Raw genomic sequence first — 20,596 nt, 5'->3', positions numbered from 1 at the left:
TGTCAATAAAGCAGAGGAATGGAATAAAATTTTCAAGGAAAGTCATTTTTTGTGGAGGAAAATTAGTTTTTTTATCGACCTTTTTTGGGTAATTGTTACCTTCCACAATCTGAAAAAAATATAAAAATTATAATGGAGAACTTTATACAAGTGTAGAAGGGCAAACTTTTTAGTTCACCCCGATAAGTTACTGCGTAAAAATCAAAGTATTTTTCACAAAGAAAAATCTTCTATTTATCAGTAACTTGTCGTATTTAACAATTTTGCCTATCAAAAAAATTATTAAGAAATAATACTTATCTTTTACGTTTCGGAGGCGCCAAAATCTGCCTCCGTCTTCAGAAATGGATAAAAAATTAAAAATTTGATTACATTCGCAGTTATTCCTTTTTTGATAGCTTATTTCTTTACTTCTTCGACAGATATCAAAGAAGTTTTGAAATATGAAATTATGTCAATGTTGTTGATTGACAACTGAAGCATTCGATGTAATACAAGGTACTCTCCGATATCAGTTTGTTGTCATTTCGTCCGCCACTATCCAAAGTTTTCTTCAAGATGGGTAGCCAAGTACGGTCTATTTCTAAGGAGCTATTCTTAGAAATAGCTGATTCTTTTAGCTTACGTCTCTTAGAATGAGGCTCATTAGTAATCTTTCTTGTCCTATTCCATTCCACCCGATGTTCACCGTATGATTTTAAAATGTGTTCTGATAATTTTGATCCTGTCAATTGTCTATTTTTTATATAATCTCGATGTTCATTCTCACGCACTTTCAATGGTCTTGAGGTTTCACCAATGTAACTTTTACCACAAGAACAAGGTATTTTATAAATCCATTTTTTTGTTTTTTTTTCAGTGTTGTTGGGTTTTGTATGTGTGAGTATAGATCTCAGTGTATTTTTTGTTCTGAAAGTAGTTCTAACATCATATCTATTTCCAATTCGTCTTATTTTTTCAGATAGTCTTGGAATGTAAGGTATAGCGTTAGTTGTAAAAGGTGTCGTTGGATGTTGAGTCGGTAATTGTTGAGTTGGTTGTTGTTGAATTTGTGAAGCTGTTTGTATGTTCGTTTGGTTTTTAATTGACTCTTTATTTTCTATTGAATTTATCGTTGAATTTATGAAAGAATCTGGATAAGCGTTATCTTTCAAAACAGATTTAATTAATGATATTTCTTTATTGAGATTTTCAGTTGAATTGCATATCATTTTAGCTCTTCTGTAAAGGCAATTTATTATACCTTTTTTAACACTCGCATGATGATTTGATGTATAGTGGAGATATCTATTTGTATGTGTTTTCTTGCGATAAACATTTGTATCAAATTGATCTGATGACTTCTCCAACATTACATCAAGGAAAGGGAGTCGACCATCTTGTTCAATCTCTATTGTGAATTTTATTGTCGGCTCCCGATAAAAAAGTAATTAAATTTCTTTCGAAACCATGAAAGACAGCAGATTAGAGTCGCACCACTTTTTTTTTATAAATCTGCACTTATAATCTTGTGGAGATTGCTTGGTCTTGGCTCTTTTGGGCTCTTACATTGGTGCGATTGGACATTGGTTTCAATGGTTGGCAGTACTGTTTTTAGGTTACCATATTCATTCTCTTCATTGATTTATGTACAGTCGTAAATTTTTCATGTGACGTAAACGAATTTTATTATTTTCATTATTATAACTTTCTAACTTGACCGAATTTCCTCCAACCCTCCACAATCGTTATCATCACAGAATCAACACATGTGGACGGCTTATACATCGATACGAAAAGTTAATAAATCTATTACGGAATTTATTAGAACCGATAGGAATCTCGGTTCCATAATTCTTCTGTCAATGCATTCATGAATATTATAAGCCGTCCTGCGGTGCAGTGTTTTTATTTCCCATCTAAAACATTCTAATTTCAAATATATAATTATAAGCCTTCGGAATATTTCTTATATTATACATGCTACTGTTCGAAGACAGCGAGTCCACTAGAATATTTCATGTCCCACAGTTGGTAATATGCAAATGTGTGGGTTGGACCGCTGTAACTAGCCCCGAGTAATGATTTCTGTTTCATATGCTGAAACAGAATGAATGGAGTTTTGTTGTTTAAAATATTATACCGCCTTGAGATACTATTTCCATATTATGCTCGCTACAGGTTTTTTCCTTCGTTTTTCGAGCAGGGTAATTATGCAGAAGGGATAATACACGGTGACTTTTTTCTACGCGGTTGTTTCAGAAAGTGAAGCAAAAATTTGCGACAGAAAATGTTTATGACAATATCAAACCTGAAACCAATGAAAGTTGGCTTATGACATCGGTGGGTCTTTGATTCGAATAATCTCTTCGTCTGAGAGAAAGATTGGTTGACTATAGGTATAGTAACAGATCTATCTTTTGAACAAGGTATCAAAAGCGGGAAAGTTAATTATGATGTTATGAACAAAAGTTCTAGAGGAAGCTTGCTCAAACTTATGACAAGTTATATTTCAAATAGAAAACAATGCACTTCAAAAACACTTCACTAACTTTCTTCGAAATCTTCTGATAATTCCTCTTCCATATTCTCTGTTTCCCTATCACTGTCGTCATTTAAATCAATAACGAATGTATTTCCACCATTAATATGGAAGTGTCCAATTCCATATAGTCGTTTTCGACTAAAATTACCAGTCTTCTTCGGTACCTAATATTAGATATTTCTTCTTCAACAGGCTCTATTACCTTCTTATCAAATTTTGGAAAATTATTTTCACGCCTGATGCTTTAGTTCAATTTTCCCCAAATCAACTCGATGGGATTGAAAACACAAAAATAGGGGGAAGTCCCATACTTTTCAGCAATACTTTCTAGACAAATGTTTTTGTCTGTAAAACTCCAAGTAGTTGGGTTTTAGTATGGTTATCTTCAGAATACAAATTAATAATAATAATAATCGATTTTATTGCCAGAAAGTCACAACATATACATATAGATACCTATACATATGATAAAGTGAAAGAAAAGTGATATAAATCAAAAGGGGAAAATTCGTGGACAGAATACTCGAAAAATAGGGGCAAACCGCGGACACGTGTTTCTGGCTATTGGCCTCATCAGCGCGGTGCAGCCAATTGCAAAGATGGACAACAACTGGTTACCAAAATTAAAAACTTCACATATGCACGTTGTCACCAACAGGACACATATTTCTGAAAAACACCTCGTTTAAAATTATCATCTTCTGGTAACCATCTTCATCAATGTTTGTTTATTACATTGTTACCATTTAATTTATCAATATCACATGAAAAAGCTGCGTTTTCTCTTCATTCTTCTTTCATAATTGAATATCATTATTATCAAACCTATGATGAAGGGCTAAATTGTTGGTGAAAAAATCCTTCAACGGCGAGAAACCGTTTGTGGTTTTCTGCTACTTTTTTCATGGTCAGTGAAAATGCCAAAAGTTCCCTCCTAAAACAACGACCTAACCTACCACCTTTCTACATGGGCTATTATCTATATCCCTTCTACGCATATATACGATTATTATAATGGCGTAATTGAGGCAAATTATCGTTACCTCTTGAAAAAGTTAATTCAGAAATTGGCCGTGTGCCAACAACGTGAATAAGAGAGTTGGGTAAAGTATTATTTTCTTGATATAATGTGTCTATCAGTAAGCGAAATTTGTTATTCTTATAAAAGACCTGTTGACACCATCCACCAGTCCATGGTCTTTTAGTAAAACAGACTGAATAAATGACAACTAATTTGACAGATGTGGCTTCAACAAGATGGCCGTTTTCAAGTTGTCAGAGTTCAGAAGTTCCTGTGGAAAAACACGTTACTTACGATTGGAAAGTTTTCTCTCTTGCACCTCTGTTACAAAATATGGAAGAGGTAAGTTACAAAGTGTCGCCAACGCTGCTATTGTTCCATGTTTTCGGCTCAGTTTAAATGTGGTCACAAAACCATATGTTATCATTTGTTTCACCGTTAATGCCAGCACGTCTTGTCCGCTAGTACATCCTCTGCTTCCTTTCTTGTTCTCTCTAATTGTTGGTTTTAGGTCAGTCTGGATTCTAGACCACTCCTTTTCTTCTATCAGCAGACCTGCATTTTGTTATGAAGAATGAACCCCACCAAAGGCAACAGACTATGATACTTTTTCTCTAATCAGTACCGATCAGCGGTATTTTGCGAATACCTTCTTCAAGTAGGTAAGCGATCCTAATATGTGGCTTGGGAAATCTGTCTTTTATGACGTTCTTTCATGTATTCATTCACTAGCCAGGAAACTGGCTTTACTGATATTTTATGGTCATACCAAAACTATCTATGGATCTGTTGAAGAGCTCATTTCTTACTTTTCGTAGTTTCGTAGTTTCGTAGTTGTTGATCCACGATTACTTGAAAACATTCGATGTCCAATGGAAAATGTTAGCTAAGTGCTATGGAGGTTATAAGCTCATATTTTTGTCTCTTCAAAAATGGGTCTAGTACTGTTTTGCAGGCATAGTACACGATTCATTTTCTTCGAAATCATCTACAGAATCTTATAAATTCGTTATTGTAACCATATTTTGTATGATCATCTTGAAACTATCCAGACTTCTGCATCTGTTGAAGAGCTCATTCCTTTCTTTTGGTCTCTAATCATAACTCTTAGGAATTTTGGGATGATCGAATTTTCTATCACAACTGCGAGGAAAGATTTATTGATATAGCCGCTTCCAGTCAATTGTTGATCCATGATTACTTCCAAACATTCGACCTCCAATGGAAAACGTTAGCTAAGTGAGATGGAGGTTATAAGTTCATATTTTTGTGCCCTCAAAAATGGGTCTAGTACTGTTCTGCAGGTATAGTACATGATACATTTTTTTCAAAATCATCTACAGAATGTTATAACTTCGCTATTGTACCCATGTTTTGTATGATCGTCCTCAAACTATCTACACTCCTGGATCTGTTGAAGAGCTCATTCCTTTCTTTTAGTCTCCAATCCCAACTCTTAGGAGTCTAGGGTAGATCCAACTTTCTATCACAACTGCGAGAAGAGATTTATTGATATAACCGCTTCCAGTCAATTATTGATCCATGATTACTTCTAAACAATCGACGTCCAATGGAAAATGTTAGCTAAGTGAGATGGAGGTTATAAGTTCATATTTTTGTCCCTTCAAAAATGGATCTAGTACTGTTCTGTACTAGATCCATTTTTTTCAATCTTCTAACTTCGCTATTGTACCCATGTTTTGTATGATCATCTTGAAACTATCTAGACTCCTAGATCTGTGAAGAGCTTATTCTTTTCTTTTGGTCTCCAATCTCAACTCTTGAGGGTCTCGAAAAGATCTGATTTAACACCACAACTGCGGGAAAAGATTTGACGATATAGCTGCTCTCAGACAGTTGTTGATCCATGATTACTTCTGAACAATCGACCTCTAATGGACAGATGGAGGTTATAAGCTCGTATTTTGTCTCTTCAAAAATGGGTCTAGTATTGTTTTGGAGGCATAGTACATGATTCATTTTTTCCAAAGTTATGTACAGAATCTTATAACTTCGTTATTGTACTGAGATTTTGTGAGGTCTTCCTAGACTCTTGGATCTATCGAAAAGTTTGGCCACCTCTTTGTTTCAACAGGAAACATATTTATTGACACGTTTCAACAAAACTGAAGGATTTTCATCTCACTCATTCCTTTCATTACCAATTCACAGAGATACGATTGCTTTCAAAATGATTCTTTCGAAACACGAACAGGGTCGATCGGCCTAGCTCCAACTCTATCGCAACCCTGGATTGCGTGTGAGCCAATGCGGCATCAATAAATAAAATGGCGGTAAAATAGTTTCACTTTGGTGAATTATCGATGAGACTGTGTAGGGGACGTCCATTTTAATTTTTAAAAGACTGGATGTGAGGATTACACGGAATTCCTGATGAGGGGGGTACGTTAAGAGTTTATGTTAATTATAGAACGTCCTGAATGGGGCATGACTGCTGCAGTGGTTTTGTATCGAGTTAATGATGGCTTACTTGATGTTTATTAATATATTCAGGTTTACGAGTGTTGAGCTTGGGAATGTTACAGATTGTTCCAGATCGTGAACGATCCTCTACATCAATCATATTTTTGTTGATATTATAATTGTTAGTAGGAACGAAGGATATCATCGACCTCTTCTCATTTTGTCTCCAGTCTCACAGCTTTGACAGGTATTAACTCCTCCAACTGGAATTCATCTCGAATAGTGACTTTAATCCACTGAAGAGCATTATAGTCAGTTCTCATTGCAAACCGATGCCTTAATAGGTGACTGTGAAAATGCTTTACAATTGCAAGTCCCTGATAGCAGGGACTGGATTCTAAACAAATTCGCACCAAAGTTATTTGAACCATCTCTTTCTCATCTTGTTTTGGGACCATGAAGGATATAATCAGAGAATTAGGGATAAACTGCTTGCCAATCCCAACGGGTCAAGATCCTTCTGGTCGATAGCTGAAGCTTTACAAAATCTTTACAAAATCCACTATTCAATTCAATTCAAATATACTTTATTGCCTGAAGAATAAAGTCTTATTGACAAAGCCTTGTACGAAATTAAAATAACATATACATTAAATCACAAAAGTAAAATCACTAGAAGTAAGTGATAACATGAACTGAAAAGAGACATGTATATAATAATAACCTAATACAAACGTTCAGGATATAAGAACATGGTCAATAAAATTAAATAAATCAATTCAAACTAAATTGAATCAAATCAATAAAATACCATAGATATTACAGTTAGTCTCCTCAGTTAAAATTATCATCATAGAATTCTGCTAAGCAGAAAGCAAGACTTTCAACTCTTTCTTAAGAGCTCTAAAGTCATTTATGGTTCTTATAGCTTGAGGAAGGTGATTGAACATTTTTGAGTCCGTTGTAAATAATGGAATCTTTAACTAGGGTCGAAGAAGGCAGCTGTAATTTAAAGCTGAATCTTTGCCTGGTTTGATACATTGGCTCGTCCAAGTTGTTAAACAATACCCTATTTTTGAAGAGAAGGCAGATTGTCTCATATATAAATAAGGAGACCACAGTTAGGATTCTGTTAGAAGTAAAAAGAGGCCGACAACAGTCCCTAGGCTTGGCTTTGCATATGCATCGTATTGCACGTTTATGTATTAGTGATACTGATTGAAGGTATGAGGTAGAACACACACCCCAAAAGCAAATACCATAACGTAGATGGGATTCAAAAAGGGAATAATAAACCATTCTGGCTTCTGCAAACTCGAGCTCAAATGAAGAAGTTACTCGTATTGTATAACATCCAGAGGAGAGCTTCGATTTCAAAGTATCTACATGTCTGTTGAATTTTTAATTATTGTCAATGAACAAGCCAAGGAATTTAGAAGTTGGTACGTTGTCAATTTGAATATTATTTAGATGTGCGGCTGGAATCTGGCAACGACAGGACACTACTTTTGTTTTTGGTAAATTCAAGCTCAAGAGATTTGAGTCAAACCAGTCTTTCACTTTCGTGATGTCATTCTCAATAACTTCATACAACGTATGGTTGTTAGGAGCATGACATAAAATGGTAGTCTCATCAGCAAATAAAGTAAATTTTCCTTGGATGTTGATAAACTTTTATTCTCAATTTACATAAATTAGGAATAAAAGTGGGCCCAGTACCGAACCTTGTGGGACGCCATAAGTAATTTTACCTTCATTTGACTATGAAGTGGTTTTGACCATCTGGTTTCGATCTGCTAAGTATGACTCAAACCACTTAAGACTTATTCCAGTCATACTATATCTACTGAGTTTCCGCAAAAGAATTTCATGATTCATGCAACCAAATGCTTTGGCTATATCACAGAAGACCGCAGCTACTGTTTCCTTGTCATTTATGTTGGAATAAACATTGTAAAGAAATGAAAATATGGCATCGGAAGTGTTTTTTTGCTTTTGGAAATCAAACTGGCAATCACTTATTATTTTGTTTTCATTCAGAAAGCAAAGGAGTCTTGTTTTGACTAATTTTTCTATCAATTTAGCCATTGCAGAAATTAGAGAAATTGGACGAAGACTTGATGGACCATTGATGACTTCTTCCTTTAGCAGTGCTAACACAATCGACTTCTTCAAAACAACTGGAAAGATTCCTTCTCTAAATGAATTATTTATTAGACCAACTGATATATCGAGTATTCTTATCGGAATATTTTCTAGGATTTTTATAGAGATTCCATCTGAGCCTGTGGAGTTTTTATTTTTAATGGAAAATAATATTTCATGCAGTTCGGTAATATTTGTATCATATTGCCTTTATATTTTTCGTCAAGTCTTCCGCAATAGAGCAATAGAAGTCATTAAGTTCAGTAGGAAAAAACGAAATGTCTACAAATTTTTTGTGTCTCTTGCCAGTAAGTTCATTAATGATACACCGAGTTTTTCTTCTGTATTTTTCTCGTCACTTTTGCCTACTATTTCTATGCTGTTGGTGGATAGATATATTTTCAACCCATTGGGCTACAGTACCTCTGTGTTCCTGTTCATTAACCGACTCTTCTCGCGAAGCCAAACTCAATGTTTCAGACTGAAGATAAACGCTATCGTGAGTACTGCCATTTTCTTTTTCTGCTAGCTCCGCTTTATGTAATTCTTCTTCCATCTGAAGCAAATATAAACTATTTTTTATTTCTTTATGTTTCAATTCCAGATGTCTTCGTTGTTTTTCTATTTCTATAGCTTTTCTCTTCATTTCCAAATCTATAGAACTTCTACAAGAACATTCAGTCTTTCTAGATATTTTTGAGCATACTTCCGATATTTGGTCATGTCTCAAGGAAATTGGCCCTTTCACGACTATTTTCTCGCACTGGCCACATGAAGTTTCTGGAATTTGGGAACGATTTGCCTTGCCAAATTGGTCGGGCCAAACATAATCCATCGAATCCATCCATATCGTGATCACGTCGGGGTCACCAATGTTATTCTTTCGGAAGAGTTGTTCAACTCAAGCCAATAAATCCAATTTTAGTCAAGAAGGAACTTTATTGACGTTTTCAAATCTTCAACTAATAAAAAACAAATGAACACAAAATAAACATACAGAATGATAAATAATAAGTAAATATCCACAACTACTTTCCCAGTTCCCGTTCTTACAGCGCCTCAAGTCTCCTGTCTTTTGGGTACTTGTATGAAGAAATAGATTATAATAAAAACATTACCAGTAAAATGTGTTTTTGATTCGAAAATTTCCATTCCGACTCAAACCTACCAGTTCTTGAACAATGAATGAATAGATAGATCTGTGTCATTCTGAAATACTTCCCTTTGCACAAAAGCTCATTCTCTTTCCTTTTCTAACGACCTCTTCGAAGAACTGGAACACAGCCAGACGATAAACAGCGTAGTTTAAGTCAAGCAATGTAATTTTATAATTTTCCCCTTATTTCGTCACAAATTACTCTTTGGGAGCATGTAAACCAGGCTACTTTTAGTCGAATCGTAGCTGTTGCTGCGACAACAATGATCAAAGATGCCATCAAATCTATACCTACTAATTGACAAGTGACAATAGATAATGGATAGTCGATAATGGCTTCCACTAGTTTGAGGTTATGTGTAATTTGTGAGTGGAAGTGAAAATAGGCAGGCCAGTGTATACATTTCTTAATGTCGTTTTAATAACACGCGCAGTCGAAAAATGCATTCCTATACTCCGACAAATGTATAAAAGTAAGAAGTAATATATCTAAAGGCCGAGACTATAATTGTCGGTTACCGAATGCGCCTGAAGCAAGATGGCGCCAGAAACAAAACAAAGAGCGGGAGCCGCGTTGCCAATTCTTCAGCTTGTTAGTGGCGGTAAAGCGTAAAGTGGCGCGAAATATATCTATGATAGCTTGCTTGAAAGTGGTTTTCTGTAGACGATAGTAAGTTTTTGGGTTGCGTTTGAAAAAATCGAGTTATTTGAACATATATACGAGAGTCCCTTATCATTATTATAATTCGTATAATATCTATCACAACTACCTATCAAAACTACCTATAAGTGTTTTTTCATCGAAGAAAGTAAGGTTATATAATGAGGAAATGTCAATATGTTGATGTGAAACCATTGATTTGTGTCTATCACGAATTTGTCTTCAGTAAATTGGACTTTGCTTGTGTTGTTTGGTGCTTACAGCACAAAACTCATACAAACCGTTCAGAAAATATTTAGAATGAGCTTACAAGATATATTTGTAACAAACAAAACTACAATTACCACCGGAAATCGATGAGGCCCTTAAAAATTTCAACATAATATTTATATCGAATAGGGGAGTAGTAACAGACGTTATACTTTTATATTTGACTCCTCCACTTCTCTTATAGATTTTTTAAGTATATTAAAAATAAAAAAATCCACCAGAATTCCTGTATTTTCATTTGGTATGTGTGAAAGAGATCCGACAAAAATACATACTGTTGTAATGATTTAGAAATACACTTACTGGAAATAAAATTGAATTTCCGTATCAAAATTATTGGGAATTTGAACCTATAAAATAAACATTGATGCATTCAAAATGTTAACTTATAATTTTATAACAGATTATACAAAATAAGCTGATTACATTAGTCAATTCAAAATTCTCCACATCTTGTAAAATCTTCCATATTTTTGTAATTTCGTCAAAAAGTCTGAATAATTGTTTATAAATTCCAGGATCGGAACAGATTGAATTAGCACATATGCATGAATTATTGTTTTTTGTGAAACAGTCATTGGTAGATGCATTTGAAACAAAAACGATGATATACGTGAATGGCAAATTCACTTCTGATATCATGATTGTCAAAATCTGTTTTCCAATAAGAAACCATTCATAAACTAAACAGAAATGTAGTAACTTTGAATATTTATTTGGAAACATTCAATACAGATATGACACAGCAGTTTTCTTCGTATAATTTTTCACAACATAATTATTTATATATTTCTTGCATCCACTTCAAGTTTTAAAAATAAACTGCGAAATTGCTGTAGTAATCACTATTGGTTGAGAATTAAATTCAATTTACTGTGATTCAATTATTGAATATATAATATAATTGACAAAAATGTTACTTAATTTGCAGTGAATTAAAATTTTTTTTGAACTCGAGAGTATTTTTTTAAAATGAAAGGTTTTCTGTAAAAAAGGTATATTTTTAGGGGGGACTAATTTTTAAGAAGGAAAGTTTTTGGCCCTCTGCTTCTCCAACTTTGAATAAAAAAATGTGTGAATATTCTAAAGCTTGATCTACACATTTCTGCATAGAGTTAATTTTTGAAATTGATTCCTTCCTTTCTTTCTTTGAAAGATTCCCACATTTTCTGTATCAAGATTATCAAGATAAATGTATTCTGCTTATTGTTATTTATATTGAGTTTCGAACATACATTTTCCACTAAATTCTTTTAATAATAGTAAATAATAATGATACTTTTCAAAATCCTTTCATTGTTAGAAAATAACAAACGGGCTGATCCGAAATACTCCTATATTCAACTTTTGGTAACTTTAACACTATCAGAGATCCGTGAATATTGAAATCGTGGAATTAATAGTTTCCCATTCTCATTAACGTAAAAGCAGCAAGAACAAATATATTTGTGATGCACTGTTTGGAACCTTTGATCTAGTAATAAAGATTACTGGAGTTTTTTCCCAATAGCAGAGCGTTATTTTTAATACTTCCACACGTGTTTCGATCACCAAGTGATCATCTTCAAGAGGAATATTAAACTTTGCTGTTGGGACGAAACTTCAGTAACATTTTTCAACAAACATATTGAAAATTGCCTTTTTATATCATTCTGATATAAATCAATTTGCAGATCTGAGGAAATGAAATTATTAGGGTTTCGTGGAGAACTCAAAGAGTTTTCGATCAGAAACGGTTCCATTTCACTAGGAAAATAACAAAAAAAATCACATTATGAATTCAATTGCATTGAAATATTAGTTGAAGTTCCGAAAATTCAACACTTTTCCATTAACAAAAAAGAACTAGGACACTAACACATATTTTCTCGTACAAGATCTTCGCTAATTGTTCCTAAAAGTTGTTAAAAAGCAAGATATGTGTTGAGATTTGAGAAGGCATAACCGCGTTTTTTGGTCAATGAATTGTTTTGTTATTTTTCCACATTTCCTACATTTCATCGGAAACAATAATGTATTTCTAGGTCATTCCCTGAAATTCACAGCAGTCTGTAGGAAGCTATTTCTTTCAATTTTCTTCTTCAGCATCACATTAAATTCACAAAAGGTGGACCTTTTTTATAAACGTGTGACCATTTTTGAAATTTGTGCTCACTTCGTCGATGTTTAAGACATCTTCAGGTATACCCTATATATGCCCCATATTATGTAAATACAAGATACGTGGTATATACTACCCTTAAGATCCTTTTCAAATTTCGGAAAAACTGACCAGAAAATGTATGACTTGGAAAATACTAAAATGACATTTCACAGAAATTATGCTTTGTTTCTATCAAAAACCATATGTTTTTTAGTTTTCAGATACGATAAGTATGAGGCATTGAACAGTTCTATTAAATAGTGCTTTTTTGATATTTTTCTGATATAAATAGCTATTTCCAAAGGATGGTTCTTTATGTAAGAATTCTTTCACAGAATATATTTACTGTCTTATAGGTAGTCCCCCAGAAAAAGTAAAGAAGGGCAAGGTCAGGAGATTTAGGAAACTACTGATAAAGACATGTCCTCTTATTCCTTATTGCTGAACAATCGTTATAAACTGACACACCCATCTATAATAATCTGATGATAATGCATAAATACAACTACAAATCAAACGAATTGATCAAATAATGACCAATATTTCAACATTCATTTGTTCTGAATCAAAAATTAACACTGAATATTTCAAATAAGTACATTGAATACATGAACACTAGTTAAATTGTCGATTGTTTAAAGAAACCAGGCTTGAAAACCGTGGATCCGTCGGATTATTGAAAAGTATTATGGAAGCTATCAAAATCTCAGTAACAAAAAATGGTTTCGCTACTAACTATATGAATAACTGAAGACTTGTAGATAAGTTGTTTGTGATTGTCATCAAACTCTATATTGAAATGTAAGAAGTACATGATTCACAAGAACTGGTCGGATTTTCATTTTCAAATTTTATACAAAACAATTCAGAACTTTAAATTGAAAGCGGTGTATTTGAACAATATTTCCATGGCTGGGATTGAATCGAATGAGCGAATGACATGAGTAGATTTAGCTTATTCATTACACGAGGTTGTAATTTTATGAATGGTTCAAATGCTATATATTAATAATAATAATAATAATTTTCATTTGCGTTCAATTACATGGTTCAATATAAACATAAAAATACTTCAGAAAGGATGACAAAACAAAGAAGTATGTATACATATAAAATATAATAAGAACAGGAATGCAAAATGGAGTTGAAAACAATTTTAAAAAGTTCTAGTTCAGCCCCAATTTATAAGTATAATTATAATTGTTCGCATGCCAATAATTTTATTTTCATTTAACAAAAAATCATAAATAAATATTATCTGTTGAAACATTGAGTTATTCATTCTTGGCCAACGGACTGTCTCTCATTTTGTTTCGAAATAAATATAGTTTCATAGTACGAAGTGATGGGTTGGCCTCATTATAAAGTTTGAAGACATTATAGGTAAAAGCTTCTTCGAAACAGAGAAGTTTTGTAAGGTGGAAGCGAGATATGACCCCTATGAATATCTGTTCTATATTTTATTTTAATTTAAAGATATGGGGGACACTGTTTATTGATTACTGCATGGGTTAAAATGAGAAAATGAAGTTTTCGACGATCTTGCATTTCTAACCTCTTTGCGGATCTTAGCTTGTGAGATATTGGATCATATTTGCGAATACCGTAGATCAATCTGAGACATGATTTCTGTATTATTTTTCTATACGATTGATATCGTTATGATCTAAGCATGGTCCATACAGAACTTCACAAAAAGTTAAAGTGACTCAGGACAAGTGTATCACTTAACGTTTTTTTAAGTGATTGTGAAAGAACATGTCTATGAGGGTAAAGCATTTTCAATTAACAATAAGCCTTTTGAAGACAAGAGTTAATATGTTTTCTAAATCGAAGTTCTGTAACTAAGTGTGAACCTAAATTCCTTGCATCACTTGTAAACAGTAACTCTTAATTTTGAATTCTCATAATGGTTTCAATGTGATGTTTGTTTTTTCCAAATATCAATACTTTAGACTTGAGTGCGTTGATTTTCAACTTAGGCGCATTTGATATCTCTACTAATCGGTTTATATCTTCAGATATTAATTTTTGAGCCTCAGACCAATCTTCAGGAGCAAATGAGTTAACAACTGTGTATCATCAGCATAAAAGTGGACTTCATAAGTTGTAATGCTCGAAATGAAATTACTTGTGTATATACTAAATAGTACGGACCAAGTATAGACCCTTGTGGAACTCCACAAGTGATCTTTTCTCTTGCTGACTGACCCACAGCTGCACCCACGTATTGACTCCTTTCCTGTAGATAAATACACATAAGACTAATAGCACTGCTCGAAAAACCTATAAAGTGTAAAATAGAGAGTAAAATTTCGTGGTTTATCGTATCAAATGCTTTCGAATAATCTAAGAGAATAAGAACAGTTGTTTTTCCTCCATCTGTCTCTCTCTCAACAATATTAAGTAAGGCTGTAGCACAACTGTGTCCCGGTCTGAACCCTGATTGTTCAGAAGGCAATATAGTATATTTTTCAAGATGATGTCTTATTTGAAAGTTCATGATTTTTTCAATTACCTTCGACAGACATGGTAGTATACTAACCGGGCGAAGGTCATTGTAACTCATTACATCACTTTTTTTAGGCAATACAATTATCCGTGACACTTTCCAGATACCAGGAAAAATACCTTCCAGTAAACAAGAATTGAAATTTTTGTTAATACTGGTAGAATTGTTGGGCAGCAAAGTAATATCATTTCTAAGTTTATTAAGTGAGGACCAGTAGCTAGTGATTTCACCTCTAGCAAACATTGCTGATTTATTCTGTTAGGGTTCTCAAAACATCCTGGTATAGATACAGTTGTTTTGCTGTGTGTATTCAAATTTTGTAATATTTTGTACAGAATCTTACTTCCATTTTTGCTTCTTGCCCTGAATTCTAAATAGCATTTTTTTTCGTTACGAACAGCTATATTTACACGATTTCTGAGTTATTTTAATGACCTTCGTCCTGTAATTTACAGTAAGCTTTTTCCCTTAGTTCAATCATTTTTTTCATAACATCTGTAATCCAAGGAGGTTTTGATATTTGAAGGAAATTGTAATTTCATCCAAATTGATGCTGAAGGAGTAATAAGAGGAGTGTCTCATTCATATATGTATATATATATATATATATATATATATATATATATATATATATATATATATATATATATACATATATATATATATATATACTTTAATGTATAAGTTTGAAAATGTATTCATAGGACGAAACTTAACTAACGTTAGTAACAAATAAAAGTAGTTAAAAACATAGAAAGTTTCAATTCTCACTTTCTTATGAAATTTTACCTCTTTCACATATTATATTGTGTAGGAATCCTTTGAATGATATCTGTTTCAATTCCATAACAAATTTTCGGAGTACCAACTGAATATAACATTTTTTTGTGTATAATTCAATGTTCATATAAAAGTAGTTGTTTCTTGAGGGCTTTTTCTTCAAGTTTGTCTCTGAAATTCACTTCTTTGCATGATCTACACATCTATGTATAGAGTTCATTTTCAAATCAACTGCTTTCTTTCTTCCTTTGGAAGATTCCCAAATTTTTGTGTGAAGATAAAGAAGTAGATAGCCAAAACACAGAAAAAAAAATTTTGCTCCGATTGAACGTACTAGAAATATTTTTCTATATAACATGGACTTGTACAAATTATATGCAAATATTTTAATTTTCTATTAGTATACCAAATATGTTTTTTTCATACAGAAAAGAAAAAACTCTTCCCAAAGATATTAAATTACTCAGAAACGAAATCATCTCTATCAATTTGCGACCCAAATATTCATGATCTTTTTCACTTGAAAATACGATTTTTGATGCATCAATAAGTCATTCAATATTTACTTGATCGTGAAAAAACCTCTTTTTTGTTTTCTACTTCTGCTTCATCGTGAATTGAAAACTTTACATTATTATTTTTTTTCAGTGGTAATAATTTCAAGATATATATATATATATATATATATATATAATATATATACATATATATATATATATATATACATATATATATATATATATATATATATAATATATATATATATATATATATACATATATATATATATAATATATATTATATATATATATATATCTCACAAGCTCAAGATTTTCCTCTCAAGCTCTCGATTTTCTGTATAACAACTCAAGTCATTTGCTTGGTAAAATATACCCCATTCTTATCAATAAATCTAGATCCATGTAGAAACGGTTGAGCTGGCAACAGACCTCGGAGTAATCATCTCCAAAGGAAACTCCCTCTGACGGTACAAAAGCAGAACAAATGCTTGGTTAAAACGTTAAACATAGTGTTTTAATTACCGGTTATCTAGTAGGCTACTGCTTATCCCTGAAGGTGTATAATCCTCTAAAATATATGTTTTAGGGTAATTTTTAATTGTTGCCTTCCTCTTATCCTTTTAATTGCCCACTGTCGAAAATTCAGGCCCGTCGGTGAATCGTAATTATATATCACTTGTCCGAATGAATTCCGAAATTATCAGATTCAGTGACCGTCGCGTCGGTTTCTGGAGAAGTGGGAGGAACTGTACTCCTAGAAAGTATTTTCACGGATTAATGCCTCTGATCTACTGGGTTTGACTTATTGAGCTCCTTGTAAATATGTACGGTGTTCCGCAAGGAACAGCCCTGGTCCCCTTGTTGATTTTCATCAACCGATATTTGGAACATATACAAATTCAAATTTTTATTTGGTTCATAACAAAGCTACAGCTTTAGAACATGTCACAAAATACGATAAAATTAACATACGCTCAAAGAGTAAAATATAAAGTTTTCAGAAGATACTTAACTGTGCAATAAAAATAATAATACAGTACATACATACAATCGTGCAAAGCATCTTTGCTCTATGGTCCAGGGAATGAATGGAAAAAGTCGTTAATACCATATAGGGGATATTTCGTAAGTAATGTCGTTTTAAATGTTTTTTAAATTCAGTAAAGTTCAGAGAACGTACTTTGAGAGGTAGGGCATTGTACATTTCAATATCAATGGTATCGTCCATTCTTTGTAACCGGGTTTGAGGTATAATCAAATTATCTTCATTTCTAGTATTGTGACCGTATATATCGGACACGACAGAGTAACTATCAATGTTTTGTTTGACATATAGTAACTTTAGAAAAATTATCAGAGAGTAAAGTGTCATTATTCTCAACGTTTTAAAAATTGGTTTGCAGCAGTCTTCAAAATTAGCTCCTATAATAGATCTTCAAGGTGGCATGCGACAAAATGATGTAGCTCTTCGTTTGGGGGTCTCCCAAAGTGTTATCAGTCCGATTGTGGCGGCGTTTCCGTGAAACTGGCAGTCCAGCCGAACAACATCCAGGGCGAGGACGCGCTACAACTGCAGTTCAAGACCGATTTTTGGTCTTAACCGCAAGAAGACAACCGACAATCACAGCACCTGAGTTGGTTAACGTGTTGCAGCAAACGCACCAGGTAACCATTGGTCGTGATACTGTCAGAAATCAACTGCATGAAGCAGATCTCCACAACAGAAGGCCACTTAGATGTCCACCTTTGTCGAGAGGCAATCGCGGTAGAAGATTAGAGTGGTGTCAAGAACATCAAAACTGGGATGCAAATGATTGGGCCATAGTTTTGTTTACAGACGAATCCAGATTTGGATTTCATCCAGATTCTCGTCGAGTAAGACTGTGGATACGACCTGGAAATAATGAACGTTTGAGACACGTCCAGGAAGTCCACACATACAGAGGTGGTACAGTAATGCTATGGGGCGGAATCATGATCGGCGGCAAAACCGATCTCGTTTTTCCAAATCGCTCCCTCACAGCTCGACAGTACCTCGACACCATTTTTCTACCTATTGTCCGTCCGTTTGCTTGTGCTGTTGGTGAAAACTTCCACCTAATGCACGATAATGCTCGTCCACATGTCGCGCGTCTAGCGACTGACTGGCTCACCAACGAAGGAGTTGATGTATTGCCATGGCCAGCACAATCACCGGACCTGAATCCCATCGAGAATGTGTGGAACATGCTTCAACGAAGAATTACTCCGCATATGGGAAACATTCACACAACGTTTCCATTGAGAGAGCTTTTAATCGCTGAATGGGCAAATGTACCTCAACAAGACATTGACAATCTCATTTTGTCGATGCACGATAGATGTAGGGCCGTAATAAACCAGCGTGGAAGCCATACTTTGTACTGATTCCAATTTTTTTTGTATTATGATTTTTTTTTCGGGGTGTCAAAGAAGAGCCATATTTTTTTTTAGTTTTGCTTATATACGCATTCAGTATTTTTGACCATTTAATAAATTTTGTTGTAAGTTACATTAATTTAATAATCACCCGTCAACTTTTTTTTCCCTAAAGCAATCTAAAAAAATTATTGCCATTTTTAAAAATATCCCTAGACTTTTCCGATGTAAATGTAGATACCAGGCTACTGGCATCTACATTTACACAATTTAGTGTGCAGCATGTCTAGGTCGTTTTCTACATTGTAAGATATTCTTGATTCGAAAATGAGAGTTTTGTTTTTTTTTCATTGAGTATGAGCTTGTTTGCCTTCTTCAAGGATTGTAGCCGGACACTTCCCTTCATTGATACTGATGCCAAATGTGGTGTCATCAGCATACATAATTGTCTCGATATTTGAGGTGACATATTTGGCAAACCGTTAATATAAATAATGAAGAAAAGGGTGCCCAATGATCCTTGAGAAACTCCTCTACTTATTGTCTGAGGAGTGCTTCTTTTTCAATACAAACTACTTGAAATCGATTGGACACGAAAGATTTGATTAGTTTCAGTGCCACTCTTTTATTCCGTAGTACTCCATTTTCCTCAGTAGTATGTCATGATCAACACAATCAAAAGCTGCACTTAGGTCTGTGAAGAATTCCAAACACTTTTGTTTCTTTCAAAGCTGGTTTTCATGGCACGAGCTAATGACTTGATAGCATCGAAAGTGGACAAATTGTTCCTAAAACCATAATGCTGAGGTCTCAGGATTTTGTTCTTATCGAAGTAATTAACTAGTTGATTATAAAGAATATTTTCAAATATTTTTGACAAGCAAGGCAATATTGATATTTGCCTGAAATTTTGAGTAGTTCTGGGGATCCTTTTTTATACACTGGGGAGATTCTTGCCAACTTAAGCATTGAGGGGAAACATCCTTCATTTAGAGAGGTATTAATGATATTTTCAAGAACGTCCAACAATTAATGACCACACTTTTCAACAACATAGACTCTTATTCCATACATATCCTCAAATCAGTCTTCTTGTTTTTCAACGTCTGTATCACGGCTAGAATATCATATCTATCAACTGCTCTGAAAAACATCGAATATCCAGTAGGTATTATTCGTTTTGCCTTAATATTCTTCTATATCCTTTGATCTGTTTGGTAAACTGTTTACTAGATTTTCAGCATGAGCGGTAAATGACAAGTTCAAATTATTTAAACTTATGCTTTTTAGATACACCCTATGTGTACTTTTTTTCCCTGTTTCAGTTTTTATAATGTTCCAAATAGTTTTACTGACATTTTCAGAAATTATGATATTTTTTTCGTACACTTGTTATACAGCAAATCAAAGATTGCGTTGTCACGTTGTTTGACAGCTGTTGAATTTATCAAATAATCTAAATGAATTTATACCAACACTCTCATTCCATTCATAATAGTGTTAACCTAGATATGAATTTTTTGTTGTTGTTGAAAGAGTTGAGCGGGGGAGAAATAGAATCATACAGTGTTAGTTAAAAAAAGTATTTTGAAGATGGCTTTGTTGAAGAATGTATGCTTCTGAGTCTCCTTTGAATTTATGAAGATTTTTACATTTTTTCAGTTCGTTTGGGGAGGCTGTTGTATATTTTTGGGCCAAAATGAAGGATATTTCATTGAGTGTGAGTTTTGCTGAATCTAAGAACTTTCAGTGAGATCAGTGGTATATCTTGTGGCTCTAGATTGGTGAGCATATTGTTGAGGTTTTTGTTTAAATGTCCAGATCAAAGTTTGTAGGATATATAAATTGCGAATATTTGAAAGGTTTGTTAGTTGATACAATTCTGATGTGGAGAATCGTCTGTCTTTCTTGTATATGATTTTGAGAATGGTATTTTGAATAATTTGAATAAATAAAAATAAAATAAAAATAAATTGAGATAGTTAGATAAGTTAAAAGAGAATCTGCAAATAATTATTGAAGAAGCAGAACACCCCTCGATA

Source organism: Leptinotarsa decemlineata, unplaced genomic scaffold (assembly GCF_025532065.1).
Source record: "Leptinotarsa decemlineata unplaced genomic scaffold, Ldec_3_MD MMD2_tig00026282_RagTag_RagTag, whole genome shotgun sequence".
Classification (NCBI taxonomy): Eukaryota; Metazoa; Arthropoda; class Insecta; order Coleoptera; family Chrysomelidae; genus Leptinotarsa; species Leptinotarsa decemlineata.
This window is presented reverse-complemented; position numbering follows the sequence as displayed.